The sequence below is a fragment of the Lactuca virosa genome, chromosome 6 (assembly GCF_052849685.1).
Source record: "Lactuca virosa cultivar CGN04683 chromosome 6, Lactuca_virosa_CGN04683_v6, whole genome shotgun sequence".
NCBI classification, from domain to species: Eukaryota; Viridiplantae; Streptophyta; class Magnoliopsida; order Asterales; family Asteraceae; genus Lactuca; species Lactuca virosa.
In genome coordinates this window covers 111,856,489-111,873,865 of record NC_136431.1, presented here as the reverse complement: position 1 = coordinate 111,873,865, position 17,377 = coordinate 111,856,489, and the positions used below count along the sequence as shown (strand labels likewise).

Here is a 17,377-nt window from a genome sequence, read left to right as displayed (position 1 = left end):
TTTGTGGACCTTCCGGTCCTAACTCTGTAAACTCTGGAATACACACAACATAAATCACATAGAAATAATGCAGTGCAACACATCACATACATAGCATACAAGATACTCTGTCACATAACTCTAATTACCACTCTAGGTAAAGTATAGTGAGAAGACTCACCTCGGATAACTCGGTAAATCTCGAACTCTGAAATACTGCACTAGCCTCCGCCTAATCACATAATAATTACTCTAATTAATACAACTTCTAAAGGCTAGGCTAACCCCTCTCTATAAGTTCTCTAAGAAGGGTAAAAGACCATTCTACCCCTCTAATGGCTCATAAGTCCAAACACCGACTAAACCCTAAAAGTCAACAAAGTCAACTGTCAACATTGACCGGACTCGTCGAGTGCACTAGTGTGACTCGACGAGTACATGTGTGTCCTCTTCACCCCTGGTCCTCACTCGACTCTCTGAGTCAACCCTACACTCAACGGGTTATCACAAGTCGCAAATCGCGGGGCAACCCGAGTCGACTCGTCGAGTCCCTTATGGGCTCGGCGAGTTCCTCCCATGAAAACACTCATCTGACCTCCTGAGGTCAGATCTATTTCTCTAATCTATAGATCTGACTTCCCCATGACCAATAAACATGTAAAGGTCGAACCTTGATACACATGCAATGCTCCCAAGGCTTATTTTGGTGAAATCCCTTCTAACATGGCAACCTATGTCCATTTCCTTCATAGAACCACAAAAAGCAACATGGTTCAGGCTCTCTGGACCTCAAAAGGTCCAGATCTAGAGTTTAGCACTCAATGAGACACTATACACAACTAAACAAGCCATAAAAGGGTATAGAAAACCCTAAATTCAATGCCCTTAAGCAAAACAGAAGGATAAGATCAAATAGCAACCTCAAACTTGAAGATCCAAGCCGAAAACCCTCTGAAATGCAATCCTCTTGACCTCCCCTTGCTGGAAACACTTTCTCCTTTGCAAAATCACACCAAAAATTATCAAAAAGGCTCAAACTCTCTCACAACTCGCTCACAATCGCTAGGGTATCTCTCTCTGGACTGGTAGCCGCAAATGGAGGCCATAAAGGCCTTTAAATAGGGCTCAGGCCCTGAGATTTAGGGTTTCACTTTACAGCGCGGACTCGCCGAGTCTACGCATCGACTCGTCAAGTCCCTCATTAATCCAGACAAGAATTCGCGATCCTACTCGGCGAGTCTGAGCGCCTACTCGCCGAGTCCCTCCCTAAAACTCAAGGTAAATACTTAAAATAAGATACCTGGGAATCCGGATGTTACAATTCTCCCCCACTGGAATCAGACTTCGCCCTCGAAGTCTGGCTCAGCAAACAACTCTGGATGTTGCTCCCGCATCTCCAACTCTGGCTCCCAAGTCAGCTCGGACCCTCTCCGATGTTGCCACTGGACCTGCACCAAGGGCACCTCCTTGTTCCTCAGAACCTTGATCTTCTGATCCCGGATCGTGATTGGCCTTTCAACATAATTCAAGTTCACATTCACGTAAATATCCTCCAGTGGCACCACCGCCGACTCGTCGGCTATACACTTCCTCAACTGAGACACGTGGAAGGTATCATGAATCTGGTTCAACTCCTCAGGTAGCTCTAGACGATATGCTACCTTTTCCACCCTCGCGGTCACCCTAAACGGGCCAATATACCGGGGCCCCAGCTTGCCCCTCTTCCTGAATCGAATCACTCCTTTCCAAGGGGACACTTTCAGGAGTACGAAGTCTCCCACCTGGAACTCAAGCTCGGATCTTCGTCTATCCGCATAACTCTTCTGGCGACTCTGTGCCGTCAACAACCTCTGTCTCACCTGCTGTATCTGCTCGGTCGTCTGAAGCACTATCTCAGTGCTGTCCATCACGCGCTGCCATACCTCTCCCCAACAAATGGGAGTCCGACACCTCCTCCCGTATAACAACTCGAAGGGAGGCATACCAATACTTGAATGTTGGCTGTTGTTATAAGAAAACTCAGCCAACGGCAGATATGGGTCCCAAATTCCCCCGAAGTCCAACACACATGCTCGGAGCATGTCCTCGAGCGTCTGAATCGTCCGCTCACTCTGCCCGTCTATCTGTGGGTGGTAAGCGGTACTGAAATGCAGCCTCGTACCCAACTCCTCATGGAACTTCTTCCAGAACCTGGAAGTGAAATGTACATCTCGGTCTGACACAATCGAGATCGGTACTCAATGTCACGATACCACCTCCCTCACATACAACTCTGCCAATCTCTCTGCAGAAGAGCTCTCACTGATAGCAAGGAAGTGAGCGCTCTTTGTCAGCCGGTCGACAATCACCCAAATCGTATCGACACCCCTCACGGTCCTTGGCAATTTGGTGATAAAATCCATGGAAATATGTTCCCACTTCCACTGGGGAACCTCAAGTGGCTGCAACTTGCCGTGCAGACGCTGGTGCTCAGCCTTAACCCTGCGACAGGTCAAGCACCTCTCGACAAACCATGCTACATCCCTCTTCATACAGGGCCACCAGTAATCTTTCTTCAGATCCAAATACATCTTAGTGGCCCCAGGATGGATCGAGAACCTTGATCGGTGCGCCTCCTCCATCAAAGTGGTGTGCGTCTCGCCTGCATACGGCACCCAAATCCGACCCTGAAAAGTCATAAGCCTATGGCTATCGGTAACGAACTCAGGTACCTGTCCAATCACCCGTTCTCTCTTGCAGTTCTCCGATCTCACGGCCTCTGCCTGGGCCTCCCGAATGGTGTCCAACACCGGAGTCATCACTGTCAATCTCAAACAAACATCTCGTATCGGGGCACTCTCCGCCCTGCGACTCAGGGCATCAGCTACAACATTAGCTTTGCCCGGGTGGTACAGGATCTCATAATCGTAATCCTTTACCACGTCCAACCATCTCCTCTGGCGCATATTCAGATTGGGCTGATCCATCAAATACTTCAAGCTCTTGTGGTCCGTGTATATGGTACATCGAACCCCATATAAATAGTGACGCCAGATCTTGAGGGCGAACACCACTGCCCCCAACTCCAGATCGTGGGTGGGATACCTCGTCTCGTGAGGCTTAAGCTGCCTCGATGCATACGCTATCACATGCCCCCTCTGCATAAGTACTGCACCCAACCCTGATATCGATGCGTCACAATACACCACAAAATCCTCCATCCCTTCCGGGAGGGCTAACACCGGGGCTTCGCATAACCTCTGGCGAAGTGTCTCAAACTAGGTCTGCTGCTCCGGTCCCCATGAAAAAGCCACACCCTTCCGGGTCAAACTGGTGAGAGGCACGGCGATCTTGGAGAAATCCCTGATAAATCTCCGATAGTAGCCAGCCAATCCCAGGAAACTCCTGATCTCGGTGGGGGATCTCGGCACCCCCCAACTCATCACCGCCTCAATCTTGGTCGGATCAACCAATATCCCATTCTAGTTGACGAGGTGTCCTAAGAACTGGACCTCTCGTAACCAGAAATCGTACTTGGAGAATTTGGCGTAAAGCCTCTCCGACCTCAGAACTCCGATGATCTCCCTCAAATGCTCCTCATGCTGCTCTCTGGATCTCGAATACACCAGTATGTCGTCGATGAATACAATCACCGATCGATCCAACATCGGTCTGCACACCCTGTTCATGAGATCCATGAACGCTGTCGGTGCGTTGGTGAGCCCAAAAGGCATCACCACGAACTCGTAATGTCCATAACGAGTCCTGAACGTCGTCTTCTGGATATCCTCATCTCGCACCCTCATCTGGTGATATCCAGACCTCAAGTCTATCTTGGAGAACCAAGATGCTCCCTGCAACTGATCAAACAGATCATCAATCCTCGGCAGTGGGTAACGGTTCTTGACCGTTAACTTGTTCAACTCCTGGTAATCAATGCACATCTGGTGTGAACCATCCTTTTTCTTGACAAAAAGGATCGGCGCTCCCCACGGCGAGCTACTCGGTCGGATAAACCCCTTCCCCAGCAGCTCCTGAAGCTGTGAGGATAACTCCTGCATCTCTGGCGGCGCAAGGCGATAAGGCGCCTTGGCGATAGGCGCTGCCCCCGGAACCAAATCGATGCGGAACTCTACCTGCCTCTCGGGAGGCACGCCCGGCAACTCCTCGGGGAAAACATCCGGGAACTCACGCACTATCGGTACCTCATCGACCGACCTCGGTCTCTCTGCAGCTACTCTCGTATCCACCACATAAGCCACAAACCCACTACACCCCTGTTGTAGGCTCTGCCTCGCTCTAGCGGCCGAACAAAATGCTGACCCAGAACGGGTACCCTCGCCATAAACCGTAAGAACTCCCCCACTAGGGTCTCGTATGGTCACCATCTGTCGCTCGTAGTCGATAACCGCTCCAAACCTGCTCAACCAGTCCATGCCCACGATGACACAGACATCTCCCATCGCAATCGGTACCAAATCAATCGGAAACTCAACGCCGAAGATCTCGAGTACACATCCTCGGATCACATCAGTGGCATACACCGCTCTCTCGTCAGCTATGGAAACTCGCAAAGGTCGACTCAACGCCTCTCGACAGATACTGATGTGCTGACTAATGGCTAACGACACAAAAGACCGACTCGCACCCGAGTCAAATAACACCAAAGCAGGTACAGAACTCACAAGAAACGTACCTACGCATATCATAACATAAGCATAACACCATAATCTCAAAATAAATAGATGAAAGAACACATACCCGCCACAACATCTGGCGATGCGCGGACCTCCTCCGCTGTCAACTGGAAGGCTCTCCCGCGAGCCTTTGGTGCCTCAGCCTTCGTTGGCCGACTCTCTGCAGCTCGAACGGTAGCAGGGGCAGATCCATGTGATGCTCCCTGGGCTGACCCCCGCAACTGCGGGCACTCGGCCTTCCGGTGTCCTGTCTGGTTGCAGTGAAAACAGACTGCAAACCCCTTGGGGCAATCCTTGGCCATGTGCCCCTCCTTGCCACACTTGTAGCAAGACCCTGCTCTGCAAACCCCCTCATGACTCTTGACGCACTTGCCACAAGTGCGGCTCTTCTGGTTCCCTGATCTCGAATCGGCGGGTTTGGCCCGCTTGGCTGCCAGCTGGGACTGTGTCGGTCGCCGATCCCTCCCTTGAGACTCCGCCTCCTCCCTGGCCTGAGTCCCGAGCTCAATCTCCCTCTTCCGGGCATTTGTCTGAAGCTCGGCAAATGTCCGGTACGACGAGTTCGCCACGAACTCGCGGATGTCTCTCCTCAAAATGCTCAAATACCCACTCATGCGTGCCTGCTCGGAAGACACGTGCTCAGGGCAGAACATCGCCCTCTCATGGAACATCCTGGTGATCACTGTAACAGACTCGGTACCCTGCTTGAGGGTCAAGAACTCCTGGGCCAAACGTTCCCTTTCCACCGGGGGAACGTACTCATCACGAAACATAGCGGTGAACCTCTCCCAGGTCACCGTGGCAAGCTCTGCAGAAGAGTAGTGCGCTGTCACAAACTTCCACCAGTCCTTCGCTCCCAAGCGAAGCTGGTTCAGCGCGAACCGAACTCTCAGATGCTCCGGACAAGAACACGTATAGAAGCACCCCTCAATATCATAAATCCATCTCATCGCAGCGATCGGATCCTGCGTCCCATCAAACTCTGGTGGCTTCGTGTTGCTGAACTCTCGGTACAGCAACGAGTCACCCCCTACGGTCTCGCAGCAGCGACGGCTGTGGTGGCTGCAGCAACAGCAACATCAGTAAGAGCAGCGTAACGCTCGTCAAAAGTCTCGATCAGGGTGGTCTTGATAGACCCAAACATCTCTGGTATCTCGGCTCGGATGGCAGCAGCCACCTCCTCATGAATCAACCTACGGATCTCCTCATCACTGGTACCACTGCCTCCTGGGTGGTGGCGCGTCCCAACCATGATATCTCTGAAATACAACACAAAAGAAATCAGAGGCTCGCTCGAGTATACTCGCACTCGATACCCAACCCTACTTGCTCTTTAGTACCCTAAAGATTCTTACTTGGACTGCTCACCGATCCGGTGTTTCCAGTAGTACGGGCCCTTATACTACCTTCCACAGCGCATCGGTATTCACCCCAAATCCTCCTCCTAGGATCCCAGATCACAAGTACTCTATATCTCACTAAACTCAGGCTACTCTCCGGTAGACCACTCATAAACTCCTCGCTGCTACCTACTTACTCTCGAAGTATCTCATAGTAGCAATAACTCCTAGGCTAAGGCATCACAAATCAAGCCCACTCTAGTCCTAACCATGAATACCTAGCCTACTCTAGCATGCATAACATACCACATAATATCTCATAACACATAATGTAAGGGTATTTTGGGAAATCACCGTTCGGGCGCTGGCTGATCGTACACACTGCTCTGCTCTGCTCTTTTCAAAATCCTTTTACTCTTTTAGAAAATTTTTGTTTTATTTCGAAAAATTCCTCAAATCCTCAGTTTGAGTTCAAATGCGCTCGAAGGTGCATCCGAATCCCTCAAACCAAGGCTCTAATACCAACTTGTAACACCTTAATTTTTCAAACAATTTTTCACATTTTAAAAGCATACTTTCATTCATAAATATTATAAAAATCTCATTATATCACATATCAATCCATAGAAGCACATCCCAAGATCATAATGTATAAAAACTCCTCAAGTGTGTACTGATCATGTCGGCGCCTTCCCGCGATCCTCACTGGTACCTGAAACACATAACACAACACTGTAAGCACAAATGCTTAGTGAGTTCCCCAAAATACCACATAAAACACATATTAGCCACTCGAGGCTATAACTCTGTGGGCCTACTGGCCCTAACTCTGTGGACCCTATGGTCCTAACTCTGTGGACCCTCTGGTCCTAACTCTGTGGGCCTTCCGGTCCTAACTCTGTAAACTCTGGAATACACACAGCATAAATCACATAGAAATAATGCAGTGCAACACATCACATACATAGCATACAAGATACTCTGTCACGTAACTCTAATTGCCACTCTAGGTAAAGTATAGTGAGAAGACTCACCTCGGATAACTCGGTAAACCTCAAACTCTGAAATACTGCACTAGCCTCCGCCTAATCACATAAATAATTACTCTAATTAATACAACTTCTAAAGGCTAGGCTAACCCCTCTCTATAAGTTCTCTAAGAAGGGTAAAAGACCATTCTACCCCTCTAATGGCTCATAAGTCCAAACACCGACTAAACCCTAAAAGTCAACAAAGTCAACTGTCAACATTGACCGGACTCGTCGAGTGCACTAGTGTGACTCGACGAGTACATGTGTGTCCTCTTCGCCCCTGGTCCTCACTCGACTCGCTGAGTCAACCCTACACTCAACGGGTTATCACAAGTCGCGAATCGCGGGGCAACCCGACTCGACTCGTCGAGTCCTTTATGGGCTCGGCGAGTTCCTCCCATGAAAACACTCTTCTGACCTCCCGAGGTCAGATTTATTTCTCTAATCTATAGATCTGACTTCCCCATGACCAATAAACACGTAAAGGTCGAACCTTGCTACACATGCAATGCTCCCAAGGCTTATTTTGGTGAAATCCCTTCTAACATGGCAACCTATGTCCATTTCCTTCATATAACCACAAAAAGCAACATGGTTCAGGCTCTCTGGACCTCAAAAGGTCCAGATCTAGAGTTTAGCACTCAATGGGACACTATACACAACTAAACAAGCCATAAAAGGGTATAGAAAACCCTAAATTCAATGCCCTTAAGCAAAACAGAAGGATAGGATCAAATAGCTACCTCAAACTTGAAGATCCAAACCGAAAACCCTCTGAAATGCAATCCTCTTGACCTCCCCTTGCTGGAAACACTTTCTCCTTTGCAAAATCACACCAAAAATGATCAAAAAGGCTCAAACTCGCTCACAATCGCTAGGGTATCTCTCTCTGGACTGGTAGCCGCAAATGGAGGCCATAAAGGCCTTTAAATAGGGCTCAGGCCCTGAGATTTAGGGTTTCACTTTACAGCGCGGACTCACCGAGTCTACGCATCGACTCGTCTAGTCCCTCATTAATCCAGACAAGAATTCGCGATCCTACTCGGCGAGTCTGAGCGCCTACTCGTCGAGTCCCTCCCTAAAACTCAAGGTAAATACTTAAAATAAGATACCTGGGAATCCGGATGTTACACCTTGTCTTACCGGTTGGGTCAAACATGTCTCTTATAAAGCATTGGAAGCCAGTGAGTGATTGACAGATTGACAGGCTTCAATCCCGTCTCTCATCATAGAAATCCAAATCTCTTTCAGGGAAGGTGTCTTTTAGAATACCATTACTCTCTACCTTTCTAAAAGACACCTTCCCTTACAAACTGGAATCAAGAATTGGAGATTCATTTGAATGGATGTGGGACTGGAAAAGGCCACCATCATCAGATTTGGAGAAAATTGAATTATCTTGCTGCAACTTAATACTAGAGAACACAAATCCCACCGACTCAAGTGATAGGTGGAGATGGTTGGCTGATAGCTCGGGTTCTTTCTCGGTTAGCTCCTTATGCCGCCTATGGGAGTCATATTCATGCGTTGATCTATCATACAAGCACTTTTGAAACAATTTGGTCCCAATAAAGATTAATTTTTTGGGTTGGTGTGTGGTACGTAATCGCCTACCCTCCAAGGTAGAGATCTCTAAACGTGGGATTGTTGTACCTTCGAGTCTATGTGCTTTTTGTGGCGTGGCAGAGGAAACCAGAATTTATCTCTTCTTATAGTGTCGATGGGTAAAACAAACTTGGACTTCATTGGAGTTTTGGTGTGAAATAAGGATTGATGAGATTAATTCTCTTGAACAACTTCTATCTATCTCACACTGCTTCCTATAGTCCCCATTGCAAAATAAAATCACTCATGCGGTTATTCTAACCAATCTTTTGGTTCATTTGGCGGGCAAGAAACGATCGTGTCTTCAATTCGAGTGTAACATCGCCGGTCAAAGTTGTTGGTTGAAATAAAAGAAAATGGGTTCCCTTTGGTAAAAAACAAAGGTAGAGGGCTCTCTTTAACTTGGGAAAAATGGTGTGCATCCCCTTTCATGGTTCGATAAATGGATGGGTGGGGAGGGTTTGGGAATTCTCCGTGTTATTTGGTGATATGTTTACTGCAGCAAGTGTCGGTTTGGTGTGTGTCTCGATTCAATGGGTAGACATAATATATTAATATAGGATATTGTTGAAGTTAAACATTTTTTCTAGGGTGTGTTCTTTCGTGGTAATTGGGGTTGGGTGGATGAGGTTTACACTTGGTGTTGGTGTGTGTGTTATTGTTAATCATATCTTGCTTGATCATATTGGAGTTCTCATGCTGACCTGTTGCTGCTTTCAGTTGCTGTGTACCTCCGGTGCTGCTGATCTGTGTGTTTTTATTTCTCTTCCTTTGTGCTTTAGTTGGTTGTTTTCTTTATTATGGATTCTGCTCTAGCTTTTCCTTTTTTTTTCTTTCTTTAGTATGTTGTAATCTTTTGTGGTCCAGCTCCCCGCTGGTTGCTTCTTAATAAATTTCATTGTTCAAAAAAAATTAAATGCACTAAACAAATCAAATTTATTTATAACAAGTGTTCCAAATATATTCATTGTTTCCAAGATTAGTTTGATTAAGAATAAAATCCATAATTTCAACTTTCTCAACCGTTATTCACTTATTCTCTAGCAACCCAGATCCAAGTTAACACAAATATGCCAAAAGAGCTTTGGTGCTAAAAAAATTAGCAGTTTTGAACAGTTGTAGATAAGTAAACGCTAATAAATCATCATTCTTGAAACATATTTCTCCAAAAAAGTTCATTTTTGTAGAGTGTAGCATTTTTACAATATCAGTGATCAATTTGCAACAAAAAGTCATCGACCCATTTACTTTTATCACGATACATTGTCTAATGTGAACATAACCGAAAAGATAAACAATTATTTCAAGAAGATGAGTTCTTCGACTGGGAGTCACCACCCGAAGAATTGCTCTGTACTAGTGAACACCTGTTTGAGGGTGAATCAGTGAAAAAAAACAACATCCCCCTGAATGTTCTCATCAAATAAAGTGACAATTTGGGGGATCGGAGGCATGCTCACATCTGAAACCCCTTCAAGAATCCGTTCCACCATACTCATGGCAGGCCTACTCTCTGCCTCATCTTGGATGCACCAACACGCAACTTTGCAAATTTTTATCACTTCTTCAACACAAGCTTCCCTGTTTAACCTTGTGTCTAACAGGCTAAAGATATCACCACCCTCCATAAGAACATTGGCAACCAAACCTGGGAAGAATGTACTCCTTGAATCTTCACAATGCCTTACATTTCGCTTTCCATGGACTAATTCAAAAAGCATCATTCCATAGCTATAAACATCTGCTTTAGCTGTGACTGCAACCCCAGATATCCATTCTGGCGCTAGATACCCTATTGATCCCCTTGTAGTTGTCAAAACCCTACTAAAGTCTCGACCAACAAGCTTTGCCAGCCCAAAATCAGCGATTTTTGGTTGGAAATCAGCATCTAAAAGAATGTTATCTGGCTTTATGTCACAGTGAATTATACAGTCTCTTCACTTCTCATGAAGATAAACCAATCCTTTTGCAGTTCCAAGTGCAATCTGGTACCTTGTTTTCCAATTTATAAGAACTTGTTTTTCATGGAAAAGATGGTTATCTAGAGAACCTTTTTCCATGTAATCATACACCAATAACTTATTGTTTCCTTCTGCACAAAACCCACGAAGGCGTACAAGATGAACATGTTGGATTATACCCATTGTGCTAACTTCGCTCCTGAATTGCTTCTCTCCTTGGCTAATGCTTTCAAGCTTTTTCACTGCCACAATGGAGGAATCATGCAGTACCCCCTTAAAAACCGAGCCAAAACCGCCTCCTCCTAATTTGTCCGAGAAATTTTTGGTGGCTGTTTTTAAATCTCTGTAGGCGAACGCCATTAATGATCCCTCCATTGTCGACTTTCCATCTGAGATTCTGTTTTTTCTATAAATTAAAACCAAAATTAGACCCGCGAGAAAAACCCCACATGCAATGGAACCCACAATGACCCAATCACTCTTTTTATGATAGGGAAGATCTTTAGAAGCGACTTTGACATAGACTGGTTTCCCGCTATTATTGTCTTCCGAGAAGTTCAAGAGATCTCCATCCCAAAGTAAACACTGATTGTCGACAAAAGTGTAAGCATTGCAGGAGCAATTGTTCAAACAGATTGTACGACATTCTCCAGCACTCCCAACTGCCATAGAGTTATTTGGAGGTGGGCTCTCGGCTTTAATCATGACAAAATCAGCCGTTTCCATGTTCCCCCCACACTGCAAATCAGTTTTTCTCACACACCCACCGGAGAAATCACTCTGATCCCAATCAATCTCTGATCTAGGTTTGAAGCCAGTCAAGCAATTACAGAATTGGAATCTAGTCTGCCTGCAAATCCCAAAAGCCCCACACAAAGCATAGACATCACAACGTGTTTTAGGTTGAGACCACAACAAATTCCAGTCTTTGCCAGTCTCCATCCATGCTAGTTGCTGAACTTGACCAGAAACATCCATTACAAACCTAGTGTGGTGACGTTTGTGGACCATATCTGGAACTTGGACTCATTTAAGAGCACTAAGTTACCATTTATGATCTTTAATTCTGATTGGAATATATCAGAGATTGGTGTTTCTCGGTTAGCCACCCAAACTATGGTGGGAGGATTGGAAAAGACCTTTTTATACCAAATGCCTATGTAATAATTCGAAGTGTTACCCGCTTTGAAGAAACCCAGTTCGAACTTTTCTCTTTCTGATATGATCGTTTGGTTTCCTGAGAGAGACTGGTTTGTAGATATGGTGTTGGCTCCGGATGAGAGAGTTATGGTAAGAGAGAAACACAGGAGGACCAAAATCCTCACTAAACTGTTACTTTCAGTGGAGCACATGACTTGCACAAAATTTTAACAAGGAGGTAGATAGAGAGAAAGGGAGGTGACAAATCTCATATAATAACATGTTATCAGTATTGGCTTTTATAGAACTGATATTTGAGGGGTAAAGTTGTTAGAGCTCATGTACGATTGGTTGATAGTCATAAAGACTCTAACTTGCTAAAGCCGCATGGAATAATAGCCATACAAGTCAGTCTATACAAAAAAATTGAAACATTCAAATAACTTTAACAAAATACACAAATTGATCGACTGTGGAGCCCTTCATGATCAATTACCTACATTTCACATATATGACAAGTCATATCCATGCACCCCTTCCCTCACGTAAATGCAAAGTCAAAATTTCTACATGGTGGGACTAGACATCCCTTTCTTGATTAGGTCCAAGCAAATTTATACCTCGGACAATGGGTCATTGTTTACCATTATATGGTTTAACAATGCAACCCTCTATCATTAATCTTCAACCTTGTCGGGTTAATCGGTTCATCACCAAACAAACAAAAATAGTTTTTAGTTCTATGGATTAAATAGGAGAGTTTCCTTTTATTAAGTTTGTTTCTAGTTTTTGTGTTAGAGTCAAATTTCTTATGTTTTAGTATAAATATGGTACCTGCGTTATTTCATTAGGTGTACTTAGAAATTGTTTTTGCTTAATAAAAGAAAAGCTTAGGCACCAAGCAACTTGTATCCTTCTTAATCCCGTGTTCCGTTTTTTCCTTTCAATTTCTGTTTTCTGTTTTGCTTGTGTTTGAAGCAAGACCTACACTTCTAAACTTACATTCGGTATGGCATCCCACGGCTCGTGAAGACCTAGGGCGGCCGGTTTGAAAGTCGGTTTCAAGAAAAGTGTAGCCCTTTACACAACAGGAACCGAGATCGGTTTATATATATATATATATATATATATATATATATATATATATATATATATATATATATATATATAGGTTCAAATGTTTCTAGCAACTATTGTGTTCCTAAATACACCAATCACAATTTAGCAAATAATTAAATAATTAATTAAATCAAAATTGGTATTTCTGGTTTTTTGCACTTGCAATTAAGGAAACAAAATAAATATATGTTGACCTAATATCTCTTATTTACAACCATCGCAACTACTCAATTCTATTCCATGCGTGTATGATCTGTACTCAAAACCCTAAGCGAGTGCTCCGATCATGAATTTCTTGATATCGCTAGGTCGCGGCTAATGAAGATCGAAGAAAGCTTGGCGAATCAACTTGAAGAGGTCGCTCTGTCCGATAAATCTTCCTGAAGCCTTTGGGAAGCTTCGTATGTTGGTTTCTCTTAAGATATCCTCGAATCAACTTTAGGTTAGTCTAATAATTTCATCACCATATCATATTTTTTTCATTTAATTGATTTATGTACTTCAATCATCTACAAAAAGAATTTAAACCCCGAAAACAAGCATTGTAGAGGAGAAGCAGAAATTAGGGCTTGATTCTGGATATTCATGTTGTTGTTCCAGGGATATGTGTTTGATAAATGATAATCATTAACATTGCCATCATCTTCAACTGCTCCCGATTTTGAATTGAAAATCATAACCAAGCGCAGGGAACCATTTGGGTTATTTCTCCCTCTGCCTCTTTCTTGGCTTGATTAAAATAGTGGAGTTGGAAATCCATGTCAGGTGGTGATGGTGAAATTAGCAAATTTCAGGAAAGAATTCGTCTCTGTAAGTCCTTTATACCTCTCTCTCCTTTTGCAATTTCGATTTTTTATGATTAAATAATTTCCACAAATTTTTGATTATGGGTGTATCTGACAGCAGTTCTGCCGGAATGGAAGATCAAGTTCTAATTCTGTCATTATGGAATCTCGATTTTATGGCATGAAATCTCAAATCACTCGTTAGTATTTAAAGGTATACACTTTTTCATTGTAAATTTAGTCACATTCATGTATTTATTAATTACATATGTTGTATGTTTCATCAAATAGAGTATAAAGATATGAGCATTCGATTTTGCCCGCCAATTGTTTGCTAAAATTCTTAAAACAAATATTTCAGCCAATTTTTTTGTAATCTTTGAACTATCATATATCTCTCATACTAGCTTGGAATGATTTGAAATTTTTTTTTATGCATGTTCTCCTTTGTGTTAGCTACAAGTTAGGTTCTGAAGTCATTTTAATTGGATTAATATTGGCTGAGTTACAGTCCTTCGAACATTGGATGTTACAACTATATTTTTAGCTCTTCTACTTTGTTCAGAAAATTTTTGTGATCTTTGAACTGTCATATCTCCCACATTCTTACTTGTAATTAGATTAAGTCGATTATTTGGATCAAGTGACTCTGGGAATACTTGATCAAGTGACTCGAGTATTACATTCTGTTAGAATAAATTAAAAGTCTTTAATATCTAACACATTCTATTAGAATTTATAGTTTTATTCTTTTAGAATATAGTAAAAGTTTTAATATTTTAAAGTTGATTATGGTTTCTTTGTGGATATAGATTTTGAAGAGACTGCCACTGATATGGAAAAAGAAGAAAACATGGAGAACGAGAGTATTCTAACATAATGTATTCTACTAGAATGTATAAAGTGTTTCTTATAATAATATTCTTTGAGAATGGATTAGTGTTTTTGTTAGATTTTGATGTTTTTGTTTTTATTTTTTTTAACCATTCATAGTTTTAATCTTTAAGAATAAATGTAAGTCTTATTCTTTACGAATTAATGTAATTAGTGATTCTTAAAAAATAAAATTCGTATTCTTTAGAAAATGTTATTTTTGATAATATGTTGTATAATTCTTTAAGGATATTAATTATAAAAACTATATTGAATGAACCATATTCTGCAACAATAAAATCGAAAATATATTTACTAGTTTATGTTTGACTCTCTGTCATTCTGATAAAATAAAATCGGTTAGTATTAGAAATTATAATAGAATTAAATTTGAATTAATTTAAAAAATTCAGATTTAAAAAAATGAAATTAATTATCCCTTAAAATTCAAAATTTCCCTTTTTTAATATAGGTTAATTGACCAAAACACTCTTCTGCTGAAATTTGTGTGATTATATAGTACATGTTACCCTATTGTAATATCGTGGACCCTTAGATCATGATCATTGATTTTATTCATCTATTAGTCCAGAATTGTGCTTACGAGCACACAATAGATGTAACAAACAAAATAACATATATATATATATATATATATATATATATATATATATATATATATATAGAGAGAGAGAGAGAGAGAGAGAGAGAAAAAAAAGTTAATATTGGTTTTGGTTAACGGTTTTTATCGGTTAACGGTTTTTATCGGTTAATGGTTAATATTGGTTAATGGTACAAAATGATATAAAAATAAATAATAATTACTATAAAAACTGAAAAATATAAAATATATTGTTATAAAAAGTAAACAATTTATTATTTATAAACTTATTAATGTGATAGAAGATTATGTATCCTATTTAATTCAAAATAAATATCATTCAAATTTTAACGTTTCAAATATAATTAGAAATCATACATTTAATGTCATATTATAATAAATTAATTATTAATATTATTGGTTCGGGTTGGTTTTTAGTGGTTCAGTTTTGGATAAAAACCATAACCGAACCATATGCATTTGGTTAATCAAAAATAAAACTCGCACCACCCTTTTTAATAAAGTTTCATTTATTTATTTCGATTAATTTGATTTTAGTCTGATCACGTTGGCGTGGTGTTTTAGATCCACAAACTTCATACTTTTCTGGAAGATAAACTCTTACACTGTACATAAATTGCCAATGGGTAGTTTCAAATTCTGAAAGGAACTTCCAGGAGGGTACTTCAAACTCTGATTTCTTAATTGGATCTCTGTAATTTGAACGCAAAAGATTGGTGCAACAGTTAAAAAAAACCTAATCACTAAAGTGGGGGATTATACATGGGTTAAATTCTCAAGCCTCATTGGTGCAAATCATACACTTCTTTTTCTGCCCGTCAGGTGTTCGATAAAATGTCTAAAGGTTTTTTTTCAAGTGTTGCAGCCATTTTAGGACCCCAAAAAGATGTACAGTCTTTTCCGGGGTGGTTTCTCATTGTGCACTCCAACCTTTTGTTGGAGTGTCACACTTTACTTTGGATTTTTGCTTCTCATTCCGAGCCTCCCCTTGAGGCTTTAATAAGATTTGTTTATGTCTTTATGGCGTCTTCTCATACATATGCGAACGGCACTTGGCCGTGTCCTTTTCGGGGGTTTCATTGCTGACCGAACGGTGAAGTGGGTGGTAAGGGGATATCTCGTATGATTTCTCATATCAAGAGTTTGCACCTCTCTATGGACAAGCGTAGAGCTGTGTGCGACATGCTATTTCTTTAGACCTTGGACTGTTTATGTCAGTGGCAGCAACATTGAAGGAGTTTGGTCAATGGATATGTAGGGATTGTATGAGTCTCCATGCCCGAAGCCGCTCGTGTCGACACTCAGGTGGTCTTGTTAAATTTAATGGTGATGTTGATGACATGTGCGGACATATTGTTGGTATTCAAAAGCCGCCACCCAATGAACCGAATGCCAACATCAATGAGGGGTTGGTGTTGGATGCTCAGCTCCTTGATCTTGTGTTTAAGCTACCTATCACCACAGTCAAAAGCATCCCTCATAACTATCGTATGGCTTTCTCTCAGGCTTTGAAAGCAACCCTTTCCAAGGTTGTTGCTTATCCCGGGTCCATTGAAGCGTGGGTTACATTGTTAATTCTTCCTAGGTGTACTCTTCAGGTGTTCAGGCCCAAGAATAGACAAGAAAGTAGATCTGGGAACAGGAAGTCCTTACAACATCGTAACATCTTAAGCGCATTAGCTACTTGGGGTACAGAAGATGGTATAGCCAAGCTTGTTAAAAACTTGGTTGAAAATGCAAGGATGGAGCAACAAGGTAAAAAAGAAGAGTACATTCAGGAGGATAGAACACGGGGTGACGCCAACGTTAGACAATGTCTCTGTAAGGTTGCTGATGGGCATTTCACATCAACAGTGAAAGTATTATGTTCCTCGGGGGTTGCTCCATACGGGAATGCTACCACGAAGGCATTGGAGGATAAGCATCCACACAAACCACCACCATCCATGTCGAGTACCATATGTTCAGTACCTCCCCTTGTGGTTGATATTGACAATGTCCTTGGGGGCATTAAATCATTCCCTAAAGGAACCTCGTGTGGGAGAGATGGGTTGAGAGCTCAACACATTTCAGATGCTCTTTGTGGAGAAGGTTCAGCAATTTCCAAAGACCTCCTATGTTCTATCACATGTGTGATTAATTTATGGCTAGGGGAGATGCCCTTCGAGTTTGGCGGAATTTGTTGCCTCTGCTCCTCTTACACCGCTTCTAAAACCTGACAAGGGAATACGACCTATTGCAGTAGG

The 17,377-nt window shown here is 42.3% G+C and overlaps 1 pseudogene; it reads right to left on the bottom strand.

Annotated features, from left to right (window-relative positions):
- Window positions 1-9,803: 9,803 nt before the first annotated feature.
- On the bottom strand, window positions 9,804-11,747 carry LOC145122647 (G-type lectin S-receptor-like serine/threonine-protein kinase At2g19130 pseudogene; annotated as a pseudogene).
- Window positions 11,748-17,377: the final 5,630 nt, after the last annotated feature.